Source organism: Chlorocebus sabaeus, chromosome 2, assembly GCF_047675955.1.
Source record: "Chlorocebus sabaeus isolate Y175 chromosome 2, mChlSab1.0.hap1, whole genome shotgun sequence".
Taxonomy (NCBI): domain Eukaryota; kingdom Metazoa; phylum Chordata; class Mammalia; order Primates; family Cercopithecidae; genus Chlorocebus; species Chlorocebus sabaeus.
In genome coordinates, this window is record NC_132905.1 from 87,884,997 (window position 1) to 87,912,308 (window position 27,312).

The window sequence follows — 27,312 nt, forward strand, 5'->3', positions numbered from 1 at the left end:
GAAAAGGAAGTGACTGCTTTTATAGTATCTACTGTAAGAGGGTGTTGATGTCTTAGATTGGCAAATGAAATGTGCTATAGAAATGACAGGTTGAAGTCCACCTTGATTTGAATTTGTTAATGTCACTTTGGAGAATATAATACCTCAGGAAGAAAAGAAAAGAACAAAAATAAGAAGGAAAGAAGAAAAGGAAGAGAAAAGGAGGAAAGAAGGGAGGAGAACGGGGTTTATCTTGTGATATTGTCATTGTTGCATTTACTATGTTCCTTTATAAGATTGACAGCTACTTATAGTGTCCCCTAGTTTATTGGCACTGTGGAGTGCCTGTTATGCTGAGTGTCTAATAAACATTTGTTGAATTGAATGAAATTGTACTGAATTAGAAGAATATCAATAAGGCTGAGACAGATTATCCAAGCCCATCCTTTGCTACCCCTACCCCAAACCACTGCAAGGTCATTGTATAATCTAGTGTTAGAAATATGAAGTCAATTGACTTATCACTCTGTTCATAGCAAATGTCCTTTTACTGCATCTGGCTACAGAGAGAATGCGGCTGAGAGAAAAAAGGATGCAGTCAGATTAAACATCTAAATCAGTATTTCTCATGATAATGCTGGTGGATCATGCAAGATCGTGGGAGGGATATATGAGGGAGGGTCATATCTTATTTCCACACTATGTCACACTGAGCTCTCTTGTGGCTCCTGTTACCATATTATAGAGGGTCTAGTTCAGGGCTATCTATAGGTTTGTATTTATGGCACTTTTACATAGAGGTTTACAAGTAAGTTGGGAGCAATCAAAAGATTTGCCGATACATTCAGGGTAACTCTGGTTGGTTCTAGATTCCACAAAACATCCTAAAATTGCCCCAAATATAGAAAGTATGGTATATTTCATTTTATGTTAAAAAAAGAAGCTACCCTTTTCAACAGTGGCCTAGAAGAGAAAGGGAGAATGCCAAAGATAATAATGGTTTTGTTTTTTGTTCCCCCCACCGCACCCCTGGGGCTCCAGGCACATCTGTGGACTGCATGATGTCAAGTCTGGTCAACAGTTTTTCAAGTCTGTTTAGGTGAGGCTCCTGGTCCTCCAAAGGACACCATCTGTCCCAGGAAGTTTATTACAGTAACATGAAAGCACCTAACTGAAGGCTAATTTTATCTGGATTTAACTTATCAACGTAGCTGTTAAGCTACAACTCGGAAGGTGAATTTCACTGTGTGGACAATTTTGTAACCTTTCAAATGATAATTGCATGAATTCTTATGCAGGCATATATTGATGGAGGCTGACAGATGTTAAAAAGAGCAGAACCACAAGCCACACCATCGAACTGAAGGTAAAAAAATTATCTTTCCACTTATCCTTTCTCTATTGCTATTTTTGTAATGTATGAATTTTTTCTTTGAAATGCAAAATATGAAGCAGGGCCCCCATTCATCTAACTGATCTTGCCTGTATGTTTTCTTTCACTTTGGCTGCTCTTCCGATCTGCAGTCTCCCACCAGCAATTTCAGATCAGTGTGCTTCTCTAGATGATTGTCCGGCTATTACTCTTTAAAAAGTATTTTGTTAAAATCTTCCATTAATATTTGAGTAATCTGGTTCAGGAAGAGCTAAGAAAGTCTGACAAACAGTAATTATCAACTTCACGAAGACTAAGACTCACTGTGTATTAAAGTGAGCATCATGAGTGTGTAAGGAATCAAAGAATTCCTTCTGAGCTCTTGAAAATTCACACCTGCATGGTGCATCTCTTTCTATTCTTTTACTTTCAACCTACATATGTTATTTTTAAACTGAGTTTCTTGTAGATAGCATCTAGTTGAGTCATATGTTTTATTCATTCTGCCAATCTCTGTTACTATATTGTATATTTAAATTATTTACACTATAGGTAATATGATAGGGCTTAAGTCTGCTATACTCTTTTTTGTTTTGTTTTGTTTTGTTTTGTTTTTTTCTATTCCATCTGTTTCTCATCCCTGCATCTCCCTTTTCTTGCCTTCCTGTGAGTTAGTTTGCCATTTGGGGAGGATTTCGTTTTGATTTATCTAAGTTTTTGAGTAGATTTGCTATGGATTGAATTGAATCCTCTCCAATTTATATATTGAAGCTCTGGCCTTCAATGTGATGGTATTTGGAGATGGGACTTTGGGGAAGTTATTAGATTTAGAGAAGGTCATAAAGGTGACAACACGCTCATAATGGGATTAGTGCCCTAATACAAGAGGAAGAGAGACAGCTGTCTTTCTGTCTCTCAGCTCTTGCACAAAGAAGAAGTCACATTAATACACAGCAAGATGATCACTGCCTACAAACCAAGCGAAGAGTGAAACCTCAGAATGCAATCTACCTTGCTGGCACCTTGATCTTGGACTTCCCAGTTTCCAGAACTGTAAGAAATAAATTCATGTTGTTTAAGCCACCTAGTCTATGGTATTTTGTTATGGCATCCTGTGCTGACTAATGCAATATTTCTTTGCATAGTTTTTCTTTCTTTCTTCTTCTTCTTTTTTTTTTTTTTCCTTAAAGTTTCTCATGGTCTGGCTCTATTGCCCAAGCTGGAGTGCAGTGGCATGATCACAACTCACTGAAACCTCTGCCTCCCAGGCTTAAGCCATCCTCCCACCTCAGCTTCCTGAGTAGCTGGGACTAAAGGTGCACGCCACCTCTCTCATCTGTTTTTTGTATTTTTCGTAGAGATGGGGTATCGCCATGTTGCTGAGGCTTGTCACGAACTTTTGAGCTCAAGCAATCCTCCCACCTTGGGCTCCTAAAGTGCTGGGATTACCGGCATGAGCCACTGAATTCAGCTAATGTATAGTTTTCTTAGTGGTTGCTCTAGGTATTATAATCGGCATATAAAACTTAACCCAGTCCACTGGTATTGACATGTTACTACTTCCAGCGAAATGTAGAAACCTTATTTCCACTTAGGTCTCTTTAGCCTCCCACATTGAAAATACAATTAACTTGAATATTTTCTCTTTATTAATTGAATTTTTGCTTCAATCATCAAATATGATTTTTAAAAACTCATGAGGAGACTGGTCTACTTACTCTTATTTTTACCCATTGCATTTTTTGTTCCTTTCTGGAGTTCCATTGCCCTTCTGTCTGGAGAACTTCCTTTAGCCATTCTTTAAGGATAAGTCTGCTGATGACAACTTTTCTTAGATTGCCTTTGTCTGAGAATGTATTTATTTCCCCATTCATTGTTGAAGGATATATTTGGGGTTGACAGTTCTTTCCTCTAGGCACTTGAAGAACATCAGACTTCTCCCTGGTCTCCATGGTTTCAGATGAGAAAGCTGTCATTCTAATTGTTGTTCCACTATGGTAATGCGCTGTTTCTCTCTAGCTACTTTCAAGATTTTTTCTTTGTTTTTAGTTTTCAGAACTTCAATTATATGTGTCTTGGTGTGGAGTGCTTTGAGTTTATTCTACTTGGGGTTTTCTTAGCTTGTTGAAACTGTTGATAGATGTTTTACACAAAATTTGAAAAATTTTTAGCTATTATATCTTCACATACTTTTTTCATTCCACTCTCTTTCTTCTCCTCTTATGAGGTTCTGATGACACGAATGCTGGATCTTTCATTATTGTCACACAGATGTCTGAAGCCTTGTGTGTGTATGCAAGTGTGTACATGTTAGTTTTCTCTCTGTTGTTCAGATTGAGTAATTTGTTGTTCTATTTACAAATTTACTTATTCTGTCCTCTGTCATGCTTATTCTGCTACTGAGCACTGCCAGAGAAATTTTTATTTCAGTTATTGTACTTTTTAGTTCTATAATTTCCATTTAGTCTTTGGATTTTTAGTTAGATATTTTGTTTTATTTTCATTTGCTTCAAGGGTATTCATAACTGTTTTCTGAATAACCTTTATGACGACTATGAGAAAATTCTTATTAGTTAATTCCAATATCCTACTTTTCTCAGTGTTGGCAACTGCTGTCATTTCTCATTCAAGTCATGATCTTCCTGTTACTCTTGCTTAGTATTGCAGGTGATTTTTAATTATATCCTGTGTATTTTGGTGGTTCTGTTAGAATACTCTGGATCCTATTTAAGTTTTATGCTATATTAAGCTGTCATCCTCTATAAGTGATAGGCCCTAGCCTACATTTAGTGGGCTACAGTTACTCTCCCAACTTAGCTTTCTGAGTCTTTATAGTCAATTTTGGTCTCCTTGGTTTGCTTGGTGCTAGCGGACCTCCTGAGATTCTCTTTGTGCTGGCCACCAGGCCAGGCCACCTAGAGTCTTTAAGCAAGGAGAAGGAGACCCCTGGTCATGGGGTTGATACAGTTTCATAGGATTTCTGTTGTTGGTAGGGTACCCATTTAATTTCTGCCTGACATGATTGCCTGGTGTCTCTAAGTGGGGGGTCAGGAAGAGGGAGAAGGAGAGTCTTGATCATGAAAGCAGAGAACAATTTCCAAGGCTGCTTATTGTTGGCAAGACTCTTATTTAATCTGCAGGGAGTCGGGGAAGGAATCTCCTTACTTGGAGAATATTATGCCACTGGTTTAGGTCAGAAGATGTTGGGTCTGGGTTCTCTTTCTGCAAATGGAATGAAGGATGTTGTGTTCAGAAGATCACAGCTTGTTGTGTTTTTCCTTCATTCCTGGGGCCTCTAGCCAGTTCACCCTTCTTTCATCATTTTTCAGTGTCATTCTATGGTTGCTCTATATAAATTTCAGGGTTTGTAATTGTACTTAGGGAGAAACAGAGAAGGAAGAATCTGCACCATCTTGTTCACATCAGATGTTTTTCTTTTTGCATTTTTAAATGTTCTTGAATACATATTTTGATAAGCCAGAAGTCATCTTTTAGGTTTTCATTACAAACCCTTTGCTTTTAGGTACTTAGAGATTTTGTATTAAGAATAGGTTTGTTAGGAAAAGACTGAGAAGAAATCTCATCAAAACCTTTTAGTAGTTTTCATTTGGGTGGTGAAATTGTGGGTTATTCTTATTTTCTATACGGTAAAATTTTTAAAAATTCTATGAACAATAATACTTATTCCACTAGTAAAATGTTATTTAGCAAAGGTAAAAGAGGAAACATGAGAAGAGAAAAACATTTATTAAGCATGGCTATACTATAAAGCACTGAGAAACAGAAATAATTACACGATTTTTTTTTTCTTGCACTAGACTCCTGGCTTTCTGTACATCCATGCTTACAAGATAACATCTCTAGAACTAGAGTTGGCCAAATAAAAGAGAATAAATAAATTAAACAACAAAATTGTTACTAGAAGTCAATGGGGGAAAGATAACCATTTTATAACTAGTGCTTGGTCAATTGGATATTTATCTAAATACAGGTCTCTACACATATCTCTCATTACACTTAAAAAAATTCTAGATGAAATGTTGACTTGTATGTAAAAGGCAAAACAATGAGTCTTTTAGAAGAAGTATAGAAGAATATACTAAAGATCCTTGATTAAGCAAATATTTCTTAAAGAAAGACCAGAATCAATAAACACAAAAGAAAAAGAATGATAACTGTTACCATTTTAGGAATATCTGTTTACCAAAGAAGATGATTTGGAAAACAAAAGTCAATCTACAGACTGGGAAAAATATTTGCAAATCAATAAGTAAAAGGCAGAAAATCCACATGTAAAAATGAGCATCCAGAAAAGAAGATCCTGTAATGATTAGTAAACATATGATATGGTGTCCAACTTAGACAGTCATTAGAGAAACGCAAATTAGAGAAACGCAAATATTAGTGAGCAAATAGAGCAACTAACTGTCATATATTGCTAGCAGGGTGTCTATCAGTACAACTACTTTGGGGAATATTTGGTAGTATTAATTAAAGTTGAACATTTGTGTATCCTGTGACCCAATGGTTTTAATCCTAGTCAGATATTAAAGAAAAATGTGTACATATATCCACCAAAAGATATCTACAAAAATATTCATAGCAGCATTACTAATAATAGCCTCAATCTGGAAACCTCCAAATATCTATCAATTATAGAACTAATAAATACATTATAGTATAATCACATAATGGGATTCTATACAGCAATAAGAATGAGCAAACTACTACTACAACCTCAATATGGATGTACTGTATAAACATGGAATCAAATGAAAGAAGCCAGACACAAAGAAGCACGTACTATACATTACATTATGTAATATTTAGAAACAGACAAATACTGATAGTATTAGAAGTCTGGATAGTGGTTATCCTTTGAGGTAAATAATGAATGAAAGAGTGAATAAAAGTATAGGTCCTGAAATGTTGATAATGTTCCATTTCTTAATCTGAAGTTTGGTTACGTTAGTGTATCACACTTTTAAGTGAGCTTACATTTGTTTTGTATTATTTTTTGTACATAAGTGATTGTTTAATAAGAAGACGATTATATTCTAAAATATAATCAAATTTTATTTGAAGATAAAAACAACTACATTTTAGACAGAATGTATAATCAATTTTATCTGTTTATGAAGTTTCTGTTTCCAAGGCCACAGCAAAAGAAGGGACATTAATCAAGACATAGGAATTGGTGGCAGATGCTCCTTGGTCTCTGAACCAGTACTGTAGAATGAAATAATCAATAGTTTAGTAACAGTATTTCATGCTTCTTCTTTACCTTGAATGGCTTCAAATAAAATCCCTTTTGTCCAGTATTAGTATAGCCACTCAGCTTTCTTCTAGTTACTGTTTACATGGTATGCCCTTTTATTTTCAACCTATTTGTGTCTTTGAATCTAAGGAGTGTCTTTGTAGACAGCAGACAGGTGGATCATTTTTTTTGTCCATTTCCCAGTCTCTAACTTTTTATTGGAGTGTTTAGTCCATTTACCTTTAATGTAATTACTATATATGGTAAGATTTATGTCTGAGGTTTTGGTAGTGGTTTTCCATGTCTTCTTGCTCCTTTATTCCTATATTACTGCCTTCTTTTGTGTTAAGTAGATATTTTCTAGTGTACCATTTTAATTCTCCTGTCATTTCTTTCATTATATTTTTTGATTCACTTTCTCAGTGATTTCCTGAGGATTACAAACAACACTTAATTTATAATAATCTAGTTAAGATTAGTGTCATCTTGAGGGGAAGGGAAAAAGATTAGTGTCTTTTTAATTTCAATAGTATAAAAAACTTGGCTCCTATTTGGCTCTGTTCTCTCACATTTCTTTGTGGTATTATCATGAAGTTATATCTTTACATATTATAAACCTATCAACTGAGTATTATAATTATTGCTTTGCATAGTTATCTTTTAAATTAAAAAGGAGAAGAGAAAATGTAAACATATCAAATATGTACTCTCTTTGATATTTACCTATATAGTTACCTTAACCAGGGCCTTTTATTGCTTCATGTGAATTCACATTACTATCTAATGTCCTTTTATTTCAACCTGAGGGGCTTTCTTTAGTATTTCTTTTAATAGTAATAAATTATCTCAGGTTTTTTAAATCTGGGACTGCCTTGATTTCTTACTTATATTTGAAAAGTAGGTTTGCTGGATACAGACTTCTTGGCTGACAATCTTTTACTTCCAGCACTTTGAATATGTCATCCCAGTGCCTTCTGGCCTCCATGGTTTCTGAATAATTTAGCTGTTAATCTTAATGTATATCTCTTGTACATAATGAGTTATTTCTGAATGCTCCTCTTTCAACAGTTATTATGATCTACATAAGTGTGGTCATCTAACATTGCCAAGAAAACTTGTGTTGACCACTAATTTTACTATGGAACACCAACAAAGTTACAGCTCTTTTCATTAAGGTCAAGGGTAGCTTTACATTCCTTTGGGCCTAAGTATATAAATATGTCTGTGTCTTTCCTCAATGACATATAAATAGCGTCTGTCTGATCTGACCACATCTGTTGACCCAGGATGTATGTCAGTTCCTTTGATTTTCACCTACCATCTGGGTTATTTTCCTCATCGTATTCAGACTGTTTTTAATCTCTCCTCTTGGTAGAGTTTCAGTGATTTGTCCTGCAAATTTTTCTTTGCCATTCTCCCAAGAAAAATCAAATGTCCTTATGCAAATAAAACTTACGGCATCATGCTCAGTATTATGGAAGTAAGCCAGTGACTTTCTTTCTCTCATTGACTACCTTTCCCTCAAGTTCTTTCTTGCACTGATAAAGAAAGTGATAAGTTCAAGAGCTAGAGAACTTATTGAAATGATTGAGATTACTATGCATTAACACAACATAATTATGTTGCCAAAGAGATTAGAATGTATCACAGTAGTAAAGAGACATGAACTGGGGAGAAGGATGGGAACATCTGTTTTTGGTCTTCATTGACTGGCTTTCATTTCCTCTCTTCTTGCCAACAAAAGACTTCAGTGTGGCCATATTCTGGTAAACTATCTTTGGAAATAACTGTGCTAAATGATGCATCCAACTTTAAAATTTGGAACTTTGAGTATAACTGATTCTCACAAATGAAAAGATAAACAGGTTTGGATGAGTTTGTTCTGATATTCTGATTCAAGGCATTGGTTTATAGAGCACATAGTTCTGTCGTGGTCTTTTGTCACTTTCCTTAGGGAGGTGGGATATGTTCAGAGGACTAGTATTTCCTGCCTTTCAGGGAATACTAGTACATGAGAGAACAAAAAACAACCAGGCAACTGAATGAGAATATGGGTCATGGGACTCTCTTCCATTTGACTCTCATATTTGTTTTGTCTTATTTTAACTGCATTAGTGATTATTTTGACCACATTATTAATAAACTTAATAAAAATATGAGAATAAGAAGTACCAAGCTGTGGTACCATATTAACAGAGAAGAATACATTAGATTTTCTGTCTTTTTGTTAGATTGAGGATTCCTTCAGAGAGAGATCCAATTATTAAGGGAGAAGCCTAGAATGGTTAAACACTGACAGTTGATCTCTGAATTGGAAAACTTGTATGTATGTTTTTGTAATCCTTTGTTCTAGTAGATTATCTAATATCAGTGCTTGAACTTCCCTACCTTCCTGTAGTTAGCAAAATATTCTGTTACCAAAACTGTTATCTTTAAACAGACCTTGGTTTGTAAACTTGGTGTGTGAACCAGAGAGTGTTCAAATACTGTCTTAACTGGCATAATTGCAATAGTCATTATAAAAACTCTAGATTTTCCATTTATGATTTTGGCATTAATCTTTTTATTAAGATTAAGGTGTCATTTAAAAATACAGTCAACAGCCGGGCGCGGTGGCTCATGCCTGTAATCCCAGCACTTTGGGAGGTGGAGGCGGGAGGATGGCAAGGTCAGGAGATCGAGACCATCCTGACTAACACGGTGAAATCCCGTCTCCATTAAAAATACAAAAAATTAGCCAGGGGTGGTGGTGGGTACCTGTAGTCCCAGCTACTTGGGAGACTGAGGCAAGAGAATGGTGTGAACCTAGGAGGCGGAGCTTGCAGTGAGCCGAGATCTTGCCACTGCACTCCAGCCTGGGCGACAAAGCGAGACTCCGTCTCAAAAACCAAAACAAAACAAAAAAACAAAAACAAAAAGCAAACAAACAAAAAATAGCCAAGAAAGAACACTTAAATTATATTCTAGTACTTCTTCAGATAAATATTATTGTTCACCACATTGCTACAGATGTAAATACACTGAAGAGAACGTTGGAGAGAACAATGAAAATGATTAAAGGGATGAAAACAGATCTTACTTGTAAAGATGAAAGGAATGGGGTTTATTTAGTTTAGAGATAAGAAACCCAAGGGAAGTCTTGATCACTACTTTAAAATTTATTAAGGGCTGTTTAAGAGGAACACACCTAACAGGTATTCTTTCTGTCCATAAAGGACAGAATGAGAAAACAGATCTAACACTTTATTATTGTTATTTGACTTGCTGATTAACTACTTAGCAAGATATTAATGGAATTTATTTTCCACTACCTACATCAATCCCTGGCAGTAATTGAGACTCTTAGAGTTGTACATTAATTTTTTCAGGGCCCGGGGCACCATATAGTACTCTTGAGCAATAGTGTTATGTACTGATGAGTGCAGGATGACCTAAAGCTGGCTCACTGATCACTGAGTTATAGATCAAAAAATGACTCTAAGAGATCATCTGGCCCAGACTCCTGAGGGGAATAATAACATCATAGAAAACAGAGATTTTATTCACTTCATGAAGCTCTCCAGTCATGAGCACTCTATACGCTTTCTCATCAATGAGAAGGAAACACACACACATACACTAATGCACTCGCACACATACACTCATTATATACATTTCCTGAACACATGAAAGCAGGTTGTTAGATGCTGGAGGGTTAGAGTGTGAGGAGTGGAGGGTGTTGAGTCAAAGAAGAATCTGTTGATTCTTTTAAAAAAAGAGACACGTTAATAAAGAGTTAAGGTAGAAGAAATGATTTGCGAAGCTCATAAGTCTAAATTTTAGTTCTTTCCACATTATACAAATTTATGTAAATGATTTAAGAAACTTTGATTCATAATTAGGTACAAGTCAGTGTTACATGCTATGCTCACATATCTCCTTGAACTGGTCAAAAGAACAGGTCAAAGTTCAAACAGCAAAAATAACTAGTGTTACCATGATTAGTAGCAGAGCTTTAAAGCCACTGGTAGACCCTGAGAGTTGAGCCACTGGATTTCATTTTATAACTCATTAATATCTGTGTTTTTCAATAAGATAAATGTAAGATTAATTTAGAGTGCAAGGGGGAAATGAGCTCCGGTAAATTTTGATATCTTCAATCATAAATCCATTTTTAAAAGTTTAAAATACTATTAAGAATCTCTTGCATTATGACTTGAAAATCATTGTTCTGTACCATCATTATTTCTTCTCCTATTTATGAATGAATGTAGGTGGTATCTATAATTCTCACTTTCTGCTTTGGGACTTATACCTCCAGGCTGATATGCCATCTCAGTATGTCACAGAACTAGTTCCTAGCTTGCTGCACTCAATTTCTTTCTGACAGCCAAGAAATGTGATTTTATAATGAGGTGTAAATCATAGAAAAGGATTGTCTATAAAATATTGTGGTAGAAATAAGAGCAGGAGTATAAGGGTTTGTATCAATGGTGCTGTAGGTTAAAAAAAGAACATCACAATTAAGGACACTATTGAAGATGAAGTGGTCTTCAGGCCACTTGTATCTTGTATCGGTATTTCATGTACAGTGATGGCAAAAATTAACCATGGTTTAATTTATATTTCAATCAACTTTTCCTGTGATGGTAGTCAAGTGGGTTGCTTGACAGAAGCATGACATAATCCATGTGATAATATTTGACATCCTTCTGTGACTTCCCACAAGGCAAGGAGAAGGTGACTGGGAAATATTCTCCCTTCCCACTCAGTCACAATTGAACTTAATGATAGAGTGACATCATTGCAAGGACCCTAGGCAAGTAGAACTAAAATGCAGAAATTAGGATTGTGGCATAATTGAAGAGGGAAAGTTGCTTCTATCCTAACTGATTGGGAATAGAAAGGTTTTATTTCAGAATTTGATATTGTTACTTTGGGCATCTGGTCAGCTTCTTGTTTCATTATCTTTGTGTTCTTTTTTATTGTGTTTGATATCCTGAGGATGGATAGAAAGGAATTTATCAAATGAGATGTACACTCAGTGTTCCCATTCTGCTTCCTTCACCCCCTAGGTCTCTGTAGAAGCTGGCAAAGGAAGCAGAATTGTTATCAGATAATACTGGCTTGTATTGTTATCAAATAATACTGGTTCAGTGAATTGTTATCAGATAATACTGGTTTAGCATCTAAATGGGGCCAGTATACCCCTGATCATGCTTGTCTCTAATTTACCACTCAAAAAAATTTTAATATTTACTCATAAAAATAAATATGACATGATCATGGATGTATAATGTTACAGTTATATAATTCTAGAAAGCCAAATAAAATATTGGTCCAAAATGCATATTCAAGTACTATGCACAAAGTATGAAACATGCATGAGAATGATAAACTGCAGTTAAATATCTGAATATTGTATTTGTATAACATCAAACATTCAGATATTTAAGAAATATCCACCTGATAGGATGTTTTCATCTTCAATGCAGATATGTGGCAATACTTATTGATGGGTTTGCTCATGTCACAGTTACATAGTGATATGGTTTGGCTCTGTCCCCACCCAAATCTCGCCTTGAATTTTAATAATCCCCACATGTCGAGGACAGGGCCAGGTAGAGATAATTGAATCACAGAGGTGGATTACCCCATACCATTCTCGTGGTAGTGAATAAGTCTCATAAGGTCTGATGGTTTATAAATGGGAGTTCCCCTGAACAAGCTCTTTCTTGCCTGCTGCCTTGTATGATGTGTCTTGCTTCTCCTCTGACTTCTGACATGATTGTGAGGCCTCCCTAGCCATGTGGAAATGTAAGTCCATTAAACCCCTTTCTTTTATAATTACCCAGTCTTGCATATGTCTTTATTAGCAGTGTAAGAACGGACTAATACACATGGCGATACACAGTCCTTTATCATTTGAGGTAAGTTTGGCTAGCAATGGGGATGTAAGTCTTAGGAAATTGTATGCATTTCCTCTTTCCATTATGTGCCTCACGTGTTGCCGATTATTATTTCGCTATAGTCAGGTTTTAAGAATGTTGTTCTATCAGTCAAGATTAAGGCTAGGTGCAGGAAGTGGGGATGACTCATGGGTATAAAACATCCTCTATCTTATATTGAGCTTATATCATCACCTGGATTAATTTCAAGCCCACTGACTTGAATGCTTTCTCTATAGATTTATTTGATTCTTAAATAACAGTTTGAGAAACTCTAATGTCGCTGATGAGGCTTATAAGGATGATTCACAAGAAAACCTATTTGTTTCTCTATACTTGCTTGTTTGCACATCATTCCTCCTGTTGGATTAGTGAGCAGAAGGAATTGTAAAACCACAGGGGAACGGTTTAAACGGGATAGTGCAGGCATTAGAGAATGATTAACAGTAATTTCACAAAGGTAGAAGGTAAGCTGCTCATTTTTACGGAATGGAACAAATGTGTTTGGAATGATTAACAAAACAAGACATGAAAAAATAGAAAAATGTAGCCACTCACTTCTACTTGGGCAACAAACCATATGAGATACAAATGCAAATGCCCCCCTTGCCCCGCCCCCAATTCACATGCTTAACATTATTTACCGCTAAACTTCTGTTAGACTGTGGCAGACAACCACTACAGAACATGAAAATCAAAATGCTTATATGACAGCTTTCCCCAGCCGTGAAAAGGCAGCTTATTTGATTTTGTACTTTTCTAAAATCTTTTTAACCTACACAAGCCAGTGTAACTCAGTGCTTAACAACAGCATTTCAACAAAGTGTAAACATTCTTCCATAAGTAATAGGTCAGACAATTCACTTATATCCTGAAAGCTCCCAATTATCTTGTTAAATAAAGACAATTCATTCAGTCGTTCATTAATTCCACATATATGTAGCCTCTAAGTGGAACACTATGCTAAGTATTGCAAAAAATACAAAGGAGTCTACATATAGTTTTATCCTACGGAAGCTGGGCAAGAACATCCCTATTCAAAGAAAGTTTGTTACTAGAGATCCTTGTTTCTCCATCACTTAGGGCAGGTTGGGGCCAGCTTTTACTTCCTGAGAGTTGCTACTGAAACTTTTTGAAACAACTTCCAATATCGTCCAAGGACCTCTTCCTCTTTATTTCCTTGCCTCTCTTTAGAGGCAGACAAACCGCACAAATTTCTTTGAAAGTATAGTCTCTAGATTTTCCTAGCGTAGCACCCCACATATTTAGCTTTATTCCATGTTTACCCTACCCTGATCCATGGATCAGAGGAACTTGGTAAGTACACTCTGGAGCTTTGGTAGTGTGAGGGAGGTTCATTCCTAGGAAGGGTCGGCATTGTTATTGAACCTTAAACCCTCGCTAATAAAATTGTGGCCTATGGACCAGTAGCATGGGCATCACTTGAAGTCCTCTAAATCTGAATCTGCATCCATATGCACACTGAAGTTTGAGAAGCATTGTACTACACTACCAAAAGATAAATGAATTAAAAGAATCCTCTCTTATATTCTTAATTTGAATTCAGATGAATTAAGAGAGAGTTGGCCAGATTATGATAAACAAAGTCTTGAGTTCAATATCCTACAGTCATTTAAGGTAGAAATTATATCTTTCAGCAAAGTTTCTGAAATACCCAGAATGGTGCTAATATGAAGTAAACATTAAATAAGTACGTGTTGAATGAATTTACACGTCCTGTCCAGCGTCAAGTGTAGAGTTCTCGCTCTGTGTGGCACTGTATACACTTGTTAAATACATATTTGTAGACAGAAATTTGGTATTTCAATTCCCATTCCTCAATCTCTAAGAACCTATTATCTTCATCCAAATGAATTATTACGTAAATGCATTTTATTCAGTCAATCTGTAATATTTATTGAGTTTTTATATTCTCCCCTTTGCCAGAAAATTGGAATTAAAGGGAAAACATTTTTCTTGCCCTCATAATGTTGAAAGTCTGGTTCATTGACAGTTACAAAAATATACGCTATAGTAAAGGGATATATAAAATTCAACAGAAATATAGGAAGATAATTTAACTTTTCTGAAGTACACTAAGAATGACTTCACAGAAGCAATGTTTGAATTGAAACTTAATGAATGAGTAGTATTTAAAGGTAGGAAAATTTGAGAGTATCACAGACAAAAGAATCAAGGTGTAATAAAGCTTGTAAAGTAACTTGTTTCTGGAGAAAGAATAGGAAGGGACTATGAGACTGAGCAAGAAGGCAATGACCTCACCAAGCAAACCCTTGCATGGCTTCCTAAGGAGAAGTCTATGTATCATTGCGGGGACAATATGAGAGACATTGAATAATTCTGAATTTCTGAATAGAGTATGACATCGTTAGATGTATATTTTTGACATTGTGATGAGTGAAGAAGAACTACAACCACAGTCAGAGAGACCAATTAGAAGACTATTGTAATAGTCTATATTACAACTCAGACTCTGGCAATGGAGAGGGGGAAATAACAGAGATTATCTCCTTGTTTAAACATTGCTCAAGCTTCTCTCAACTCTTTTTTCAACTAGGCCTTAACTTTTGGACTCTGTGGTTGCCTCTGTGTTGTCTAATTTTAGCAAGAATACTAAAAAGCCAGTTTATTCATCCTTGATATGTATCTGACCACCCTTGATTTCTGATCAAATTCTTTATCCTCCACCCTCCCCAGGGTGATGTCTGTCTTCAGGAAGGATCCTGTGAGGTTGGTTTAGCCAGAATTTCCTCTTTACCCTGGTATTTTCTTTAAGTAATTTTCAATGTACTGGCCTCCACGTTAATCTTTGGCTATAAATTCCCATTTTTTCTTGTTATATTTAGAGTTGAGCCCAGTCTCTCCCCGCATTGCAAAGGCCCATTCCAATGAGCCTTACACCTATCAAAATAGTCTCCCTCTGAATAAAATCGGCTTTACCATTTTTAACAAGTGTCCACTGAGTATTTTTTTTCCTTAACAAAAAAGAGAGAAAATATTCTCAGGAAGTATTCAGGTGTAAGGATGAAGGGGATTGCCGTAGACTTGTCTATATTCATTCAGCTTGGGCAAAGTGAGAGTGAATTGCTCTTGATAGAATTCTTTTCACTACTTTAATAAATAATTACTTGTCATATCCATAAAGTAAGAAGAGTGAGTAGTCTTCTGTACATCAAAATTATGTTTGGTCTGAGAACCTAGAGAAGAATTATATCGAGAATTTCAGAATAAATATAGAGAAATCCAGGCTAGTCTTCATTAAAGCCTATGCAGAGAAATGATTCTGAAAACTACTGTTAAGACTCGTCTATAATATAAGAGAATTGCCTATGAGTTATGACCAATTTATTCCCTCTCTAAAGAAAGTAGATATAAACAACACATTCCTCGCATGTGGATGGGGTGAATTGTTGCCTATATCATATGGTTTAGAGAGCAACTTAAAAACCCTTTCCTTGCCGGGCATGGTGGCTCACACCTGTAATCCCAGCATATTGGAAGACCAAGACGGGCAGATCACGAGGTCAGGAGATTGAGACCATCCTGGCTAACACAGTGAAACCATTTCTACTAAAAATACAAAAAATTAGCCAGGTGTGGTGGTGGGCGCCTGTAGTCCCAGCTACTTGGGAGGTTGAGGCAGGAGAATGGTGTGAACCCAGGAGGTGGAGGTTGCAGTGAGCCAAGATTGCGCCACTGCACTCCAGCCTGGGTAACAAAGCAAGACTCCGTTTCAAAAACAAATAGATAAACAAACAAAAAACCCTTTCCTGCCCCTGTTCTTACTGGTGTCTGAAAATTCTCACTATTATAGTAGAACCTTACATTTGGGATAAGAAGTTGCCTATGTCAGAAGACACTGAAGATATTGCTGGGCTCTTTAGACAAAATGAAGAGTTAGGAAAGATAAGGTCAAGTCTCACCGAGAGTACAGAAACCTACATGAGTATGAGGAGCCCCTTTGCTGAATTTCCAATTTGAGTGTGGTTTAGTTAGCAGACAGTCGGTCACATTATGGCTTACTGAGATCGAATCCCAAGATTCTCAAATGCTAATGTCTTTCCAAATATCTGATGATCTTATTAAAATGCAGGTTTTGATTTGGTAGGTTTGAGATGAGACCCACCACTCCATATTTCTAACAAGTATTACACTGTACTTGTTATTGGTGGATATTACACTGTAAACACTGGTCTAAAACAGGAACACTTCCAGGAAGTGTGGAATAAGGAGACCAGAAGTTAGTAAACAGATCACCCCACAGGGTTCTGAAGGATGACACACAAGGGTGATAATTTGGGGGCTTGTCAGCTGCAGAAAATTTTATGTGTCTTCTTATATAAAGGATACCTCTGAACGTCATTCATTTGTATGACAAAGAGAAACTGGTTCCTTTGACCAAAGCTTTATTTCTGTGAACATTGCCAACAAGTTATGTAAAGCATACCTGCCATGCATTCTCAGAAACCTTCACTTCTCTGAGAGTAGAGGTTTAAAGGCATAGATAAACTCCCTGTATTTGTAAACAAAAATGCCCTCATGATGACTTAAAAAAGGTCTGTAGCCAGATCCACAAATCCACAAACTATAAGAAATTTGAAATGAAGAGAAACAATTTACAAACGTAAGATTCAAAGAATTCTCATCTCACAAATACTTCATTCTACTCCAATTACTTGTATGTTTTCAGTTGAATGTGCTTTTAGTTTTTTTGAACAATCTAAATAATTGCTCACATTTTCCACTTCATGTAGACACATCCTGATTATAATTAGAAGAAAAAAATGCATCTGGTTGAATATAATCCAAGGCGTAAAGCTGAAGTGAAGACATTAGGGATAGGTGACAGAACACTTAAGGTACAATTAAAAGATTGGCTCTGGCTGTATTTATCATTGTCCCTTCTTGCATTAAAAAAAAAAGTGGTTTATTTTTAAAGAAAGATTAAAATTTTACAAAACATTGGCACTTTGGACAACAACAATGCAAACAAATGGAAATTTTATCTTGCCTGAATTCAGCCTTAAAAAAAAAAACAACATCTTATTCATTTTGTTTAAGGACAACAATTACTTTAGTTAGGCCAGTGTATTTAGTTATTTTATATTTTAACTAGATTTAGAATATACGACCATGTATTATTATCTGGTTTTGAAAATTAAGCCTGTGGCTCTGTGCCTGCTAAACAGCAGCTCCCTGAACTTGTTCCACAGGCAGACAGGCAGAGTATAAAAAGAGGATTAAAACTGCTTTCTGTATCCTCAACTTTATCAAGGATAGCACAGAAATCTCCATCATTCATATTGCCTAGAGAGTTCTAAAGCATTAACAATTTATCTAGTTTATATATAATAAAAGCTATAAAGTATATCTTTTTAATGCCAATCACCAAGTCCAACTATAATGCAAAAAAGTTGTAAGGCAAGTTTAATTGGTACAACTCCTGCTGAACGAGTAAAATACAACATGCTTGTAGAAAAGCTAGTGTCCAATAAACTTGACAATAAAAATCTCGTCCAAAGGCGTTAAAAAAGGTACCTGGAGAAACAGGCCTCTTTGCAAGTAAGGTACTGTCTTTGATATGTAAATATTGTCTTTTTTTTTTTTTTTAATTTGTCAAGATGAACAACATAAGGCATTGGCTTTTGCTAGAAAAAAGTTGTTAACAGTTACTTTAGACACACACATATATCTATATATACACACATATGTATAAAAGACATTACTTGCAATATTCCTGGAGTTATTTCACCTTTCATTATCAATTGTTCAGAAGAACTGCTTAAGAGCTTAGTGCAAACAGGGCTCACAGTGCAAGTCCTAGGCAAACTGTCAAGAAGGAAAATTTGCTGTCCAATAACCTACAAAATTCCTTCTCATCATATCCTCTCTTTTTACTCTCTTTCTAGCCCTCAGTGTAAGTCTTGTCAGGAAGATGGGTGGGGGGGTCTATTTTTCTTCATTTACTATGAAAATCCAAATGTTTTTTGCAGGAAAGAAGAAGCTATTTTTGACATCATCCATATAATAAGCTGATTAACAGAAAGCATCTCCTAAACCAAATTAATGCTTGACAAATTGACTACATTTTCTTCAGAGATCATTATTCTTATTGCATAATGATTATAATTTATGTTTTATGTATTATTAATAAATTAGTGTTGCCAAAAATATTATTTTTAAGGAAGTCTCTCCCAAAAGCCTAGTTAAAACTAGTTTTCAATACAAACACAAAAAATTAATGTAAAAGATACAAATATATTATCATTATTCATAAAAAACAGAAAACATACCAGATTAATAAAATTAGGCAAGATGAAACTCTCTCTTTCTCTCTCTTCCCACCTTTCTCCATTCTTTTTGATACTCTTAAAGTTGAAAAAAGGACAAGATGAAAAAGAAGACAGTCAAATAAACATAAAATTTGTCAAAAGCAAGTTGAATTTTAGATAAAATTTCCATTAAGTGAACTGACCAGTAGTAGAAATGGTCTTAAGTGACTGGACTTTAGATACTATGTAGATTCAGAGAATGTGGGCCATGATCCCCTTGCAACATTATGTGGCATTCAGATGCCTGAGCCCTGCCACAGACTTCCGAATCAGTCTCTGGAAGATGGGCCTTTATCCTCATTTTAAACAAGTCCTCTGAAAATTCTAATAGACATCATTGTTTGGAAACCTCTCCATGCTCCCACTCTAGAACCAGTGGGTCTTGCGTGTTTGACCTCTGGACAGTAACTAGGGCCAATTAATCTTCTTTTCCTTGCATTGTAGAAGTGTAAAGATGTCACGTTGCTTTACAAAGCACCAGACAACAGTTCACCTCTTCTCAAAATGTCACTGAAACTGTTCAAGAGCTAGGAAGGCACAACTTAGCGGTTGCAGAAGGCTTCTCAGTTTCATGAATTTGATCACATTGTGGTATTCCTTAAATCTACCACGTGTAAAATAAAAATAAAACACACGCACACACACACACACACAAAATATGTTGGCAAACAAAACTAAGTTGATTTACTTAGTAGAGTAAGAGAGAGCATTACTTTATTGAGGCTTAGTATGCTTCAAGAAGGCAAATGTCAGGAGAGGATATTTATAGAGTTTGGATAGAATCCGGGCTTAAGTGGGTCTTAGGGTATGTGGTTTAAGATGGAGAACTGATTATGCCTAGGAAATATTTGTGTCATAATATTTTCATATTGGTGGACTCAAGACGGGAGAGTCTTACATGTGAATCCTGATAAGTAAACTGAAGTTGGATAAGTGATTTGTTTGCCCGGATGAGCAATCTACTGTCCTGATAGGAGAGCAAAATATTTGCCCAGACAAGTTGGTTTGCAGGAATTTTCCTAAAGCAAATAGCGAAGTTATTTATTGATTTATAACCTTATATTCTTGAGCAAGAATTTCCAGGAACAAATATTTGTCATGTTAATGCAGGTGGCTTCAGTTCTTACTGACAATTGGTAGGCTCTGTGGACAAAGGTGGTGTCATTTCTCAAACCAAAAGAGACTCAAAGAGCCTTTTCCTAGGATCTCTTTATTCTAAATTCTTGTTGAACTTCACTCAACAGACATGTATTAAATATACAATGAAAGATGGAAAATTCCAGGCACAGATACTGCTACCGTCCTCAACCCACTGCCCATGACAGACACATTAATAATCAATCACAACATTCCTGCCCACTCGACCCTAACTTGGCCTCATGATCTTTTTCAAAGTAGCATTGAAGGCAACAGTTTCAGTTGATCAGAGCAGTTACACAAATGGCCAGAGAAGGAAGTGGGGACTGTGAAGGTGAATCAGGCACACATTTTGTTCTCAAAGAGTTTGGAGTTAAGAAATCATAGGGAATACCCTGGCGACATTGCCGTGTGTTTAATTAGAACAAAGCTAACATGAATGTGAGTAGCTGAAAGTAAGTCCGGATAGAGAGCTGCTGGCAGTTGTAAGTGGTCTTTGATGTGAGACCAAAGCATGTGACACTTATGTGATAGGGAACGGGGAATGACTGACTCATGAAAAACGGAGAATAAAAGAATTGCAACTGTGCTTCAAGAACATTGATAATTTGAAAGTACATAAGAGATTCTATAAATGTAGAGAACATACAGGAGGCTATTGCAGGAATTTAGAAAAAAAATACACTGTAGGAACAGATTAGGGCACATATAGGTAGACTAGAAAGGAAGAGGGTGGGTAAAAGAAACTCATTACACATGTACAATTGACAGGTTTTGACCCCGGGGGTTAGTTGTAGGGGAGCAATCAGGGGAGAGGAAAGAAGAAATGATTTTAAAAATACATTTAAATTGTTAAACAACAACTAAAAGAAAAAATTTCAGCCAAAATTCAACACTTATGAGGAGAAAGACATTTGAGAGGGATTTGACCATTGTAAAGGATAGCTTTTATTACTGTCTTCTTACTCTCTCTTCTTTTGGGAAATTACTTCTCCATGTGATTTTTTTGGAGAACAAAACTTGAGACCTTGTCCCTCTTGACCACAGAGCAGGCCACACAGCCTACACTAGACCAGTGACTGGCATCCTACTGAGAATGTGATCCGTAAACTCAGATACTCAGGGATGAAAGGTGGTAAGAACCGAGGCTCCAGATGATGGAGTCTTAGAGATTTTTTGAGAGTTAATGCCATTGTGTTCCTTAAGATACCCCAGTTCCTAACCTTCTGGAAATCAGTTTTTTCTTCATTCCTTTGAGTCTCTACGCTATTTATTGAGAACTAAAGCCAACATAATTCCCTGTGACTGCATTAGGCAGTACTGATGTGGAACAAATATTGCTTAGCTGCTTGCTCCAGTGTATTTGTCTCCAGAAAATAAGATTGTAAGACAATTAAAACCAAGACTAACAGCTCCCAGATCAAAGCTCGTTTTAAGGCCCTTGCCTCACTGTCCCCACCAATCTATTACAAATTCTAATCGAACAATTCCCTGCCTTCATGACTTCCTTTAAAATGACTATAACCGGGCCCTAAAATCTCATATTTAAACTCCCTTGAAGATATCCCTTCAGTGATAATACTAACATGCTATCAAGTTGTTGACTTTATTTAGTACAGGAGATACGATAAACTTAGCTTTGCTTGATCTATGGGTTTTTCTGGTGATCTTTTGGGGATCCAAGAGTCAGCACAAGTAAACAACCAATAAACTCTTTTTAATTTTCTGGATAAATTAGATGAAAATTAAATTCTGTAGCCTGCAAGTAAAAAATTGCTAATTATATCATGAATTATCATGCATGCTTATGGAAGGTCATTTAATGTGTAACTTGTCCCATAAAATTAGCCTATACCTTTCTGAAAGGCAGAAAATTTGTCATGTTGGGGCTACTGTTAAATAATGTAGAAATAAACAAGCTTTTCACTTTGATCTATCCCTTGTCTTTTGGTTACTAGCATATTAATCTTTATTGTTTAACAATAGCTACATTTATTGTGCTAATTACATATGGTTCTTAATTTTTATAAAGATAAAAGATTGCAGAAGACATCATCAGAATGTCACCCTTCCTCTTGGTTCCTCTTTTTTATTTCAGTAGAAATAACACCACCAGCAGTTTTGTTACACAGCTACCCTTGGGAATTTGAAGTAGGGGTCTAAAACGTTAAAAAAGAGGAATTTATTGGTAGTATTGACAGATAACTGGTGTTGGCTTCCAGGCTGGTTGCCAAAGACTTGTCTAATTTGTTTTTGTCTATCAAGTTACTAGTGCAATGTATAGTCAGTTCAGGCAATTACAACAAATTATCATAGACGAGATGGCTTAAACAACAAGCATTTCTCACAGTTCTGGAGGCTGGAAGTCTGAGATCAGGATGCCAGCCTAGCTGAGTTTCGGTAAGGATCTTCTTCCTTGTCGCAGATGACTGTCTTTTCCATGCATCTTGACATGGAGGAAATAGGGTCAAAGAGTTCTCAGCCTCTTTTAAATAAGGGCACTAATCCCATCATGGGGGCTCCATCCTCATGACCTAATTACCTCCTGTGATGGTTAGCACTGAGTGTCAACTTGCTTAGATTGAAGGATACAAAATATTCATCCTGGATCTGTGAGGGTGTTGCCAAAGGAGATTAATATTTGAGTCAGTGGACTGGGAAAGGCCCACCCACCCTTAACCTGGGTGGGCACCATCTAATCAGCCTCCAGAGGGGTTATAACATAAGTAGGCAGAAAAATGTGAAAAGAGAAACTGGTCTTGCCTCCCAGCCTACATCTTTCTCCCATGCAGAATGCTTCCTGCCCTCAAAAACCGGGCTCCAACTTCTTCCATTTTGGAACTCAGACTGTCATTCCTGGCTCCTTAGCCTGCAAATGGCCTGTTGTGGGACCTTGTGGTCATGTGAGTTAATACTTAATAAACACCTCTCTCTATATATATATATGTATGTGTGTGTGTGTGTGTATACATATATGTGTATATATGTGTATATATATTTATATATATATGAAAAGGAGTTTATATGTATATAAGTATATATTTATATATATTCCATTAGTTCTGTCCCTCTAGAGAACACAGAATGATATACCTCCCAAAGATTCTACTTCCAAATTTCATCACATTCAGGATTAGATTTCAACATAGAAATTTAAGGGGCACACAAACATTCATTCCATAACTCCTATTGATTAAGCACAGCTAAGTGTGCATATAATCCTTGCCTCAGGGTCTGCAACTGGAGAGAAGCCAACTAAAACATAGACTTGTTAGGAAAGCATGTTGTCTTCATCCTTTAGTGGCAAAACTGCTCCTAGAATTGCACCAAGCATAAGTTTTGGTGAAGAGTCTGTAAAATTGTACATACATACCAAGACTGGTGCTTAATTTGTCTTGTCTATGGAGTTAGTAGTACAGTGCCTATCTCAGAGTAGGTTATCAATACAGGGGAACAGATCACGATGGTCTAAATAACATGGTTGCAAGGTCTGATAATTCCAGGGTTAGGACAGTCACAGCAGACTAGAGTTGATCCATGTGGAGGGATTAAAGAAGCATTTGTTCAATAAGTATTTCAGCCAACCCATACTTTATAACCAGAACTGATGCCCAGCTAGCATGCACTGGGACAGCTGGACCAGTTCTTCATTGTTGGTGTCAGTTCTGAAAGCTCGTTTTGTCTGTCCCAATTGGTGTATGGTCATCCTTTTCTAGTTGTTACTTATTTTAATTATTACTTCCATTCACAGCCATTTTAATTAACTACTTTTTTTTCCAGGGGTGCTTGAATCTTGGTCTTGAATGATATCATCTTGTCGCATGATCCTTAATCTTAATGTCTCTTCTTATCAGTTCTGTAGCATTTCAAGGAGAGACATAGTCTTGGTCAAAAACATTGTTTATTTCTGAAGCATATGTACCTGATCAGCCATCCATGTAAGCATTTGTTTTCCTCCTCAGGAATTATATTTCTTACCATCACTGATTGCATTGGCCTGGTGCCAATCTACTGCATGCCCAGTTAGACAGCACTAAATATTAGTTTTGGTTGATACCATGGAACATTACTTATAATAACCTGGACAGCTTTAAGTCAGTGCTTAAAACCAATCAATCAGAAAATAGTGTTTCAGTATCTAATGTACATAAAGCACCATTAAAGTGGCCAAGGGGATAGGCAAAAATTCCAACAATGATCCCTGCCTTCTAAATATATACAATTCCAATTGAGGTCTAGTACACAGTATTTACATAGTTCTAGGCAAGTAACTTAACTTTTGTGCCTCATTTACTCATTTGAAGAATAAGGATAATAATCGTTGTGCCAATTTCATGTAAAAATTTAAAATATCCCTTAGCATATAAATAGACATTCAGAAGTGGTATCTATGAAAACTTTCAGTCTAACTGCAAAGTTGAGATGAAAGACACCTGTAATAGTATATAATACCACCTGATAGATATCAAAAGGCAAGGTAAGATTTTTACATACAAAGGACTTACAGTTCTAGGGAAGCAGCCATTCTGAGCTGGAGAGGCAACTATTCTGAGCGGGAGAAACCTGGGAAAGCTTTTTGGAGTGTAAGTGGAATTAGAATGAAGCACTGAAGAAGAGGTAGACTTTGAACAAACACGCTCAATGCCTCAAGATGAGACAGTGTAAAGTGTGCTACAGCACCTGGAACAGGTGCCACACTGTATGAAGCCCAGGGGCTCCAGGACTGGGGTCAAGGACAAAAAGAGCTTACGACTTCACTCCCTGCCCATAAAGAAATCAGATTAAGAAGGTTAAAATTTTACTGTAATCATCATATAATGAAGGTGAAAAACAGATCGTAGTGGACCAAATTTTGAAAGGAAACAGGCAGGGTAGGGGCAGAGGCTGGGAATGTTTGCTGATGAAGTCATGGTTTATTCAAAGATGCTATGAGTATGCTCAATATCTATTTATTAAAAATCAACATTTATCTACCTCTATTCATTTTTTCTGAGATAAGCAAATATAGAGAGTGAAAATGAATATTAAATGTTGCTTTTTCTAAAGGTTTATTTAAAAACAATATAGATACAGCTATTATACAAATGGAGAATCATTTTCTAACTCTTCTGCCTGTTTCATGCTAAGCTTTTTTTTTCCTGCCTTGATTATACTATGGCGCAATCTCAGCTCACTGCAACCTCTGCCTTCTGGGTTCAAGCAATTCTCCAACCTCAGCCTCCCAAGTAGCTGGGATTACAGGCCCCCTCCACCATGCCTGGCTAATTTTTGTATTTTTAGTAGAGACAGGGTTTCACCATGTTGGCCAGACTGATCTTGAACTCCTGACCTCAAGTGATCCACCCACTTCAGCCTCCCAAAGTGCTGGGATTACAGGCATGAGAGAATGGTATTTTAAATTATTTATTTACAGGATACAGAAAATATTTGATGGTTTCTATTTTTTAACTGTCTTAAGTTTACCACATTTTAAAGAAAATTGGTAGAGTCTACTACTTAAAAAATTGAGAAATGACAATAATGTAAAAGGACAAATATATTCTAGAGTTATTCTTAAAATCGTCATGTGCTAGATAGAGATGAAGGTGTTAACTTCTGTCCTCAGATCCATTTTTATGTTACCAGACGAAACCATTGCCTTCATTGAATTACAGGTGTGAGAGTCATTATCTCCCAGGAGCACCTTGAGAAAGAGAGGTCTAATCTCAATAAAGTGATTTTCATGTTAAATAAATCCCCCATGTTTAGTACTTCTTCGTTCTTAAGTAGAAAATGTCTTATCCCTCCCCTCATTCACCTCTTCTAATCTCAAAAAGAGAAGAATCTCAAAAGAAATGTGCATTTCTACTAACCAGAATTGATTTTGTTTTCTTTCTATTTGGTATTCTTCGTCACCTTGCTTGTGTGTGTGTGTTATATAATGGATGAAGAGAGTCGGGAGAATCAGTTTGCTGGCCAGATGTTTACCATATAAACTATTTTTCTTCATATTGACTTCACTCTCCATTTCGTATACTAACGTGTGTGCTTATGAAGAAAGCAATTAGTCTAATAAGCCTAGTTTAATCAACACACTTCTGTGCAATATGTGGAAAATGCCTGAGAAAGTATTTAGCAGGGATTATGAAAGGCCCAGGAGACTTCTCACTTCTGCTTTGCAGATGAGCTGCACCAGAGAGGGGCAGCGTGGGGAGGCCTTCCTTTTTTTCTTAAAAAAACTTCAACTCTCCCTACATTCAGTGAGATATACACTAATAATAATGTGTGCCTTGATATTTTCAGGAAAGTCGTGGGCCATATCTGTTCTAATTTGGCATCAATACTGCATGTTCTCCTTTCTAATGGCATGAGCTGTGGTTAATGAATTATATAGAATGATCATTTGAACAATCAAAAGCAAATAAAATTATTTTTCTGTAAATTTGACTTTGGATTGCTTCTCTTTCTCTCTTCATTCACACTGATGTAGTCACTTCTCCTCACCCCCTGCCAAATATACAACCTCTTGAATGGATCAAAAATAAATATGGATTTAAAAAAAAAAAAAAAAAAAAAAAGATGCTGAGTGCTACGGCTTGCACCTGAAATGCCAGTACTTTGAGGTTGAGGTGGGCAGATCACTCAATCCCAGGAGTTTGAGACCTGCCTGGCCAACATGGCAAAACTCTACAAAAAAACCCACAAAAAAGTAGCCAGGCATGGTGGTGCATGCCTGTAATCCCAGCTACTTGGGAGGCTGATGTGGGAGGATCACTTGAGCCCGGGAGGTCAACGATGCAGAGGGCTGTCATTGTGCCACTGCACCCCAGCCTGAGTGAAGGAGTGAGACCTTGTCTGAAAAAATTAAAATAAAATAAATTTTTTAAATTAAAAAAATAACAAGAGAAGAAAGAAAAGTAAAATCGCACATTCATATTAGTGTTCCCAACCAACGTCTTGGTTTTTTGAATGATGATAAAGTTTTATTTTTATGTTATTCATTTATACTTTTACTGTTATGGAGAGGTAAACAACTCACATATGCATAGCAGTACTGTAAAATTTTAAATATTACTAAATGTCTAAGATTCAGGGTGTTGTAATTACACAATTCTTGTATAAATGGCATAGACGTTATTTTGTATTTTAAATTAAATATGATATTATTCAGTTTGAAAAATTCAGAGACAAGGTTTCCTTGAGTCATAATTTTAGAGCTAGAAGTGGTAATCAATATTATTTGGTCCAACTTTCTGTATTGAAACAAAGGGTTACAGAGATAACTTGCACTAGGCTCTTATTAAGGGA

General features: G+C 36.3%; 1 long non-coding RNA gene across 1 annotated transcript in view; it reads left to right on the forward strand.

Moving 5' to 3' along the window:
* The first annotated feature begins 786 nt into the window (after nucleotides 1–786).
* Nucleotides 787–27,312, forward strand: part of LOC140710485 (uncharacterized) — a 35,353-nt gene continuing 8,827 nt past the window's right edge. The window contains exons 1-3 of the long non-coding RNA XR_012091537.1: nucleotides 787–1,078; nucleotides 1,278–1,345; nucleotides 2,271–2,404. This is a non-coding gene — a long non-coding RNA (uncharacterized lncRNA). The remainder of the gene's footprint in view (nucleotides 1,079–1,277; nucleotides 1,346–2,270; nucleotides 2,405–27,312) is intronic.